This window comes from Heterocephalus glaber, unplaced genomic scaffold (assembly GCF_053883595.1).
Source record: "Heterocephalus glaber isolate CG9 unplaced genomic scaffold, H.glaber_assembly_v1.0 deba00001805, whole genome shotgun sequence".
Lineage (NCBI taxonomy): Eukaryota > Metazoa > Chordata > Mammalia > Rodentia > Bathyergidae > Heterocephalus > Heterocephalus glaber.
This window is the reverse complement of record NW_028258480.1, coordinates 238,727-246,968: the sequence shown is the minus strand read 5'-3', so window position 1 is coordinate 246,968 and position 8,242 is coordinate 238,727. Positions and strand designations below refer to the sequence as shown.

At 35.7% G+C, this 8,242-nt stretch overlaps 1 pseudogene; it reads right to left on the bottom strand.

Annotated features, from left to right (window-relative positions):
• Positions 1 to 244: 244 nt before the first annotated feature.
• Positions 245 to 1,192, bottom strand: LOC106008695 (olfactory receptor 8H1-like; annotated as a pseudogene).
• Between the last annotated feature and the right edge of the window lie 7,050 nt (positions 1,193 to 8,242).

Sequence of the window (8,242 nt, the reverse complement as noted above, 5' to 3'; positions counted from 1 at the left end):
AATTACAAAATTTTCATTTTCACATAAAAGTTTTCATTAACAGCACAGATTTTTACTCATTAGATTTAAAACTTAATTGATGACTCCAAAATATAATATGAATTTGTAAGTACCTGTCTCTCAAAATTACCAAGATCATTTTTTTTAAGTAAAGAGCAGCTGGAAAATGGAAAAAAGACTTTTCTCAGAATGAGATGAAAGAAATTATTACAAGGGGGGAAAATGTAAATGCCTAGCATCACTGTTATTTTAATTGTCTAGCACCCTCTCGCTCCTACAGGACTCTCAGGACAGCTTTCTTCACCTCTTTGTTTCTGAGACTGTAAATGAGTGGGTTCAGCATGGGAATCACAATTGTGTAAAACACAGAAGCCACCTGGTCCCTTCCCAAGGAGTAGAAAGTCTTCGGTTTTAGGTACGTAAAGATCATACTGCTGTAGAAGATGCTGACTCCCAGGAGATGGGAGGCACAGGTGGAGAAGGCTTTTTGCTTTCCAGCAGTGGAATTAATTTTCAGGATAGTGTATAGAATGGACACATAGGATCCAGATATGGTGAAGAAGGACAGAACTAGGGTGAAGCCAGCAAAAATTAATATAATGATTTCAACCTCAAATGTGTCACTGCAGGACAGGGCTAAAATTGGGGATGAGTCACAGAAAAAGTGCTGGATAACATTGGAGTTGCAGAAGTGCAGCCTGTTCATGAAAACTGTAACCATAGTGGAATCCACAAAGCCAATAACATAGGAGCCAGTGAGCAGGGCATGGCACAGTCTTTTGGACATAATGACTGGATAGTGCAGGGGTCTGCAGATAGCTACATAGCGGTCATAGGCCATGGAGGAGAGAAGGAAACATTCAGCAGCAACAAAAACTATAAAAAAGAACATCTGGGTAAAGCAGCCCATGAAAGAAATATTCTTGGTGGAAGTCAGTAAGTTCTGTAAGGTTTTCGGAGTGGTGACACTTGAGTAACTGAGGTCAAGAAATGACAAGTGAGTGAGAAAAAAGTACATGGGGGTGTGAAGTTGGGGATCCAGGTGAATGATCAGTATCATCCCCACATTCCCCAGCACTGTGATCAGGTAAATCAGGAGAAAGAGCATGGAGAGGACCAGCTGTGTTTCTGCAGAGTCCGTCAGCCCCATAAGGATGAAACCAGGCACACTGGTGGAGTTCCACCTACCCATGGTGTCCTGCTTCACTTATCTGTTGAATAATAAATTTTAATAATTTCTCTGTCTCTGAAAATATTTTCATTTATGCTCATTATTTTTCAGTGTTCCTAGAAATTGATGAATACCATTGTGAACAAGGGTGAAAAAATAAATCGCTATGTATAGCTATGGATATAAAATGACATTTGTTTATGATACATTAAAGGGCTACATCTAGTTTTTAACATGAAACAGATGCTATTCTAAAATCTTTCTATTATTAACTGGTTCAATTCTCAGGAAAATATACCATGAGGATTCTTATCCAACTTTGGAAAAGGGCACACTGATTACTTATGTAAAAAAGAGCAGTTACATATTGCCACTGATTCTATCTAGATATTTTGAATTCAGAGAACAGAGTGAACAATACTGTGTCCCTGATCAGAATTTGTTTTAACAATCCTGAATTAGGATATATAGTGACCATACTAAAAACTATTTTTAATGTATTATTCACTGCCCTTTTTTTCCCAATGACTTATCATACTGGGACTTAGGTGATTCACATTAATATCAAATTCCTGAAGGTATAGTAACAGAAATGATATTTAATATTTAAAATTTTTTATTTTTAAAAATAGGCTACTTCTCCATCTTCCCCTGCCTGAGAACCATAATAGTCTTCCTGTCCTCCACTCAAATGACTGCACAGAGAATTAATGCTCAGTCTCAGAAATATCATGACTGTCTGAAAAATTCAGACACCAACTCAGGAGGTCAAGGTTGTTTAAACTTGGAAAATGAAGGAGGGATCTTGGAACCATGTGGACATAAAAGCCCTGGCAGAAATTAACACAGGGAGACAGAGATTTTGGGGGAGAAGGGGCTCCTGTCTCTCCTGGGGAGTAAATAAAACCTTTTCTTTCACCAAAATAACTTGTCTCCAACTCCTTTGAGGCAGCCAGATGCAGTATGGATCTTCAGCTCTAGTAACAATGTATTTTTAATTTGCCCACTCATAATAAATTTTCTTCACAGCATTATATATTTTCAGCATATGTACATTTGGTTGTATACTTTCATTTCACAAACTCTATATTCCTTTTTTGCAAATCTTAGCATTACTTATGGTGAGGCCCAAATTATGTATATTTACATTTTTTTCATAAAATCCCCTTTATCTTATTTAGTATAATCCCCTCCAGTTCTCAGAATACTTACTGTGCAACAAAGTTGCTGAAAAAAACTGTCTTCCAATGTTATCTGTTTAAAAATTTGTCAATCATAAAATATTGTCAGAAGTAAAATGGGGAACCATATAGTGAGTTGAAAGTTATTATAATCTGTTTTTATCTTGGTGTAGTTCATCTTTATGTTCTTCTGCATTCATTTTTTTATTCTGAGGAAAACTCTATCAGCCTAGAAATTTTGTTCAAGTCTTGATCAAATGGAAAGGTAATTCCTAAGTTTCCTTTGAAAAGAATCTGAGGGAGGACCTGTGAATGGAAACAGACCTGTGTACACCTCTCTTCCCATTTAGGCTCATATACTGAGCATTCAGAACACTGAAGCCTTTGGTCATCCTTGGGGAGCAATTTCCAGGGAAGATTTCTTGGCCCAATTCCAAGAACAAAAGTTAAAGGATTTAATGAACACAAAATTTCTCTTTTCCCTTGGAAATCCCACATTTAGAATATAAATACTTCATCTCCTCATGTTATGCTCCATGTTTCTGTTGAACTTCATTTATGTACTTTTTAAATTGACACATATTTATATAAACTTGCCATGAATAATATTTACATTTAATTGATTAATAACAATTTTATTCGACTAGCAAGCTAGAGAAGAAATTTCATGAGTTGTACTTTCTTTACAATTGACATTATGAAGGAGTGAACAATAAAATTTTTGTCCTGGAAATGTTTTATTCATAAATCAATGGCTAGGTCATAGATATAACACATATTCATTATTAAAATGTAGAAGACTTTAAATTCCAAAGAAAAAAGCAATTCAAACATTAAATTAGAAATAATTTTTTAGATAACAAGAGAAATTGTGTCCTTAGTTCAAGACATGATTTATAAATCTTGAGCAAAGATAAAAAAATAGGGGAGATGAGGAATATGATGGAATCTCAACATAGGAAACAAATGGAATCCATAAAACATATGGAAACAGATTTCCAGGAGATTGAAAACTCCATTGAATGTTTATGAAGCAGAATGTGCCAAAGTGAGGACAGAATTTCAGATATAGAAGGCAGGATTTCAATTAGTGACCAGGCTTTCTTAAAAAGAGTAAGGCACCATGAGAAATAAATCCAGCAGCTGCTAGAGAATAAAAAGAACAAAATAAGACTGATCAGAGTCAATGAAGAATGAGGGGAGAGTGCAAATTACATAAAGAAAAACTTGTTCACAGAAGTAATGGCAGAAAACTTCCCAAGCAGGGGGAAAGAACTTGACATACAGATAAGTGAGGCATACAGGACTCTAACTAGCTATGGTGAAAAAAAAAAAATCTACACCTAGGCATATAATACTTAAGATTGCAGAAATCCAACAGAAGAACAAGCAGTTAGAGAAAAGAAACAAAACTAATACAAAGGAAAGCCTATCAAAATCACAGCACACTTCTCAACAGAAACCCTGAAGTCAAGGAGAATGACATATTTCAACCCCTAAAAGAAAACAACCTCCAACCCAGACTGATGTACCCTGCAAAATTATCTTTCAAAATTGATGGAGAAATAAGATACTTTCATGACAAAGAGCACCTGAGGAACTTCATGAATACCAAAAAAACCACTCCCAAAAATTTTAAACAACATCCTAGGAAAAGAAAATGAGGATCACAACTGCAAGAAGCCCAGCAGAATGAATCCATTAGGAAGACAAGAAATTAAACAGAAAGGGAGAGAACACACACACACAAAAAATACTCAGGACAAGTATAACAACACATATCAGTTATAATCATCAATGTTAATGGTCTTGATACACCAATTAAAGAAATAGACTGAAGAAAAAAAGAAATAGACTGGCTGAATGGGTCAACAAGCAAGATCCAACAATACACTGCATTCAAGAAACACATGAAATTAAAAAAAAAAAATATATATATATATATATATATATATAGTAGATTGAAAGTTAAAGGATGAAAAATAATACTCCATGCAGCATGACCCCACCCCCAAAATCAGGAGTAACTATCCTGTTTGCAGATCAAGGGATTTCAAACCAACACTAAGAGGAAAATGAATGACAGTACATCCTTTTAAAGGTAAAAATCCAAGAGGAAGAGCTGACATTCATATATATATATAAAGGAAATCCCATCAGACTCACAGCAGACTTCTCAACACAAACCCTCAAGTCAAGAAGAGCCTGGAGTGATGTATATCAAGCCCTAAAAGAAAACAACCTCCATCCCAGATTGATGTATCCTGGAAAACTACCTTTCAAAATTTATGGAGAAATAAGATACTTTCATGACAAAGAGCATTTGAGGAACTTCATGAATACCAAACCAGCACTCCAAAATTTTTAAGCAATATCCTAGGAAAAGACAATGAGGATCACAACCCCAGGAAGAACCAACAGAATTAATCCATCAGGCACAAGAAATTAAATGCAAAGTAGAATCCAACAAAAAGAAGTCATGACAAAGATAATTCAGTACACATCAGTTATAACCATCAATGTTAATGGTCTCCATTCAACAATCAAAAGAAATAGACTGGCAGAATGGTTTAAAAAGCAAGATCAACCAATATACTGCATACAACATATGTAATTCAAAAAGAAACTCATAGACTGAAAGTTAAAGGGTGGAAAACAATACTCTATGTGATGGGAACCTGATAAACAGCAAGATTAACTACTATTTGCAGATCAAATGGATTTCAAACCAACACTGATTAAGAGGGACAAAGAAAGACACTACATCCTTGTAAAGGGAGAAATCCAAGAGGAAGAGATGACAATCATAAATATATATGCAGCAGACACTAGTGTGCCCAATTATATGAAAGAAATACTAACAGATGTGAAAAATCAAATAAGCACTAATACAATACTAGAGGGGGAACTCAATACCCCACTGTCAGAAATAAATATCAGCTAGACAGAAAATAAACAATGAAACACAAGGAATCAATCAAACTCTTGAAAACATGAACTAAACATTCTTTTTGGCTGCACATGTGCTCTTGTCTTACTACATAAATGTCTTAACAATTTCATATATTCATGGGCTCTTTCTAGTCCCCAGTTGTTTTTAAAGGTACAGTTTTACATTATTTTCATGTCTGTGTATTTATGATTTAGAAAATATATTGTAGGAGTTTTTGTCGTGTCAGTGTTTGTTGATAAGAATGTATGACTTTTTTTTTTGTTACCAGGGATTGAACTCTGGTCCTTGCACTTGCAAGGCAAGTGATGGAACCACTAGAATGTATGACTTTGTAGACAACATTTAAGTTAAAGAAATTATTTAACTTTAATTAAACCTAAATCACACTTTTATTACATAGTGTGGAAAGTATTTATAAGGTTATTACAAAAGCATAATATGACCTAGTGGGCTATTGATCTATTGGAGCCTTTCAGCATAACTAGGACAGCACATAGACACTGGGCATCCAAGCATCCAGAAGCCGGGTCTGGGAACTGAGGCACTGGGGCCATAGTAAGGACCTGCACACAGATTATGCAGACACCAAGTTTTCCCCTTACCCTGGCTCCCAAGAGCAGAGGGGATGAGGGCAGCTGTGGTCCAGGCTCCCCAAGGGCAAACCTGACAGAGCACAGAGGTCACCGTGGAGGGCAGAGCTCAGCTTTAGACTGCAGGAAATGGCCTCTCCCACCAGGACAGAGGCTGAGAAAAAAACACAATGAAGACAACATGTTTTCCATGTTGCTCCTTCTGTTAGGCTTTGTCCCACAGTAGAATTCTGTTGGAAATATTGTTCTTCAACACAAATGCTCCCAAAAGTATGCAGAGTGTCATGGTGTGTGTGATTATGTAAGCATTATGCTATTGTGTGTGCACCTACAGGGTCTTACCTTGTTTTGTTAGGTTCTGTCCTACCAGGGTTGTTTCGCAGGCTTTCTAACATTCTAGCACAGGTATCTGCTAATTCATGAACTGAATCCACTCTGCCCTACATCCTTCCCTTTTCACTTATATTCCCCTCCTTTCTCTTCTTTGTTCCTCCTCCTCTCATGCCTCTTGAATGTCCCCTTTCTCCCTGTTTTTTTAAAATTATATATAAATGTTCTCATGAAGGCCTTTCCCCCCTACCCTATCCCACATAATTTTCTCTCCTTCTTTATGAGTCAAACTTGGAAAAAAAAGTTGAAGAGCTTCTCAAACAAATTATAAATTATGTGTTGGTGAGTGATTTGTTCTTTAGACATTGACATCATTGATGATTATTCTGTCTTCACAAAGAAGTGCTAAGAATTCAATCTCATGAAAAAGTTCTCTAACAAGATGCTAACCCTGACCCTTATTAACCAATAATAAAATATTTCAACTCTACTATTAGGTTTTAATTTCTTGTTATTCTTCTCAAGACACATCTTACATGATGATATATAGCAAAGCAGGTATTTTCCCACTAATCATTACCAATTTTATGGTAGTATCCAGCCTGGTTTTGTCTTTTCCTTATTTTTCTTTATAAAATGAAAAAATATCATGTACACTAAAATGATAAAGTATATTACATGAATGTAGCCTGTAGATGAAACCAGCCACCCTGACAAGCCACAACATAGGTTTTGCCCCATTTCTGTGGGGACTGAGGATAGCTATTTATCTTCTCAGTTCTGTTAGTGAAGACTGGAGTCCTATCCAATGTGTGAGACATGAGGGGGCTCCGTAGGAATAGGCTAACATAACCAGTCCTGGCAGAATATATTGAGTCAAAAAAATTAGGAAAAAACAATGCACCATAGTATTATAATTTTTCAAACTTAAGAGCACACATCCAAATTAGTTTTCTATTTTTTTTTACCTTATTTCTCCATCAACTTTGAAAGATAGTTTTTTGAGGTACATTAATCTGGGTTGGAAGTTGTTTTCTTTTAGGGGTTGAAATACAGTGCTCCAGGCTCTCCTTGATGTCACAGTTTTTGTTGAGAAGGGTGCTGTGATTCTGATGGGATTTTTTGTATCTGATTTGTTTCTTTTCTCTAACTGCTTGTAGAATTATGTTCTGTTGGGTTTCTGCAGTCTTAACTATTATATGTCTAGGTGTAGATTTCTTTATTTTACCATCACTAGTTGGAGTTCTGTATGCCTCACTTATCTGTATCTCAAGTTCTTTTCCCCTGCTTGGGGAGTTTTCTGCCATTACTACTGTGAACAGATTTTTATGTAACTTTCACTTGCTCCTCTTTCTTCATGGATTCTGATCAGTCTTATTTTATTCTTTGCATTGTCTAGCCCCTGCTGGATTGATTGCTCATGGTCTCTTACCATTTTTAAGAAAGTTTTATTTTCCTGGTCACTAATTACAATCCTGTCTTCTATATCTGAAATTCTGTCCTCGTATTGGCACATTCTCCTGTATAAACTTTCAATAGAGTTTTCAATCTCCTGGAAATCTGTTTGAATGTGCTTTGTGGTTTCCATTTGTTTCCTATGTTGAAATTCCATCATATTCCTTGACCCATTTTTTTATCTTTGTCTGCTCAAGATTTATTAATCATGTCTTGAACAAAAGGCGATTTTTCTTGTTATCTAAAAAATTATTTCTAATTTCATTTTGAATTGCTTTTTTTTCTTTGCAATCTAATGATTTCTACTTTTTCTAATGAATATGTGTTGTGTTTATGGCCAAGACATTCATTTTAGAATAAAAAATTTCCAGGCCAAAAATTTTATTGTTCCATCCTTCATGGTTCCAATTGTAAAGAAAGTACAACTCATGAAATTCCTTCTCTAATTTCTTAGTCAAAAAGTCCTGATTATGGGCTGGGGATTTAGCTCAGTGGTTCCGTCGCTTGCCTTGCAAGCACAAGGACCCAAGTTCGACCCCTGGTACCAAAAAAAAAAAAATCC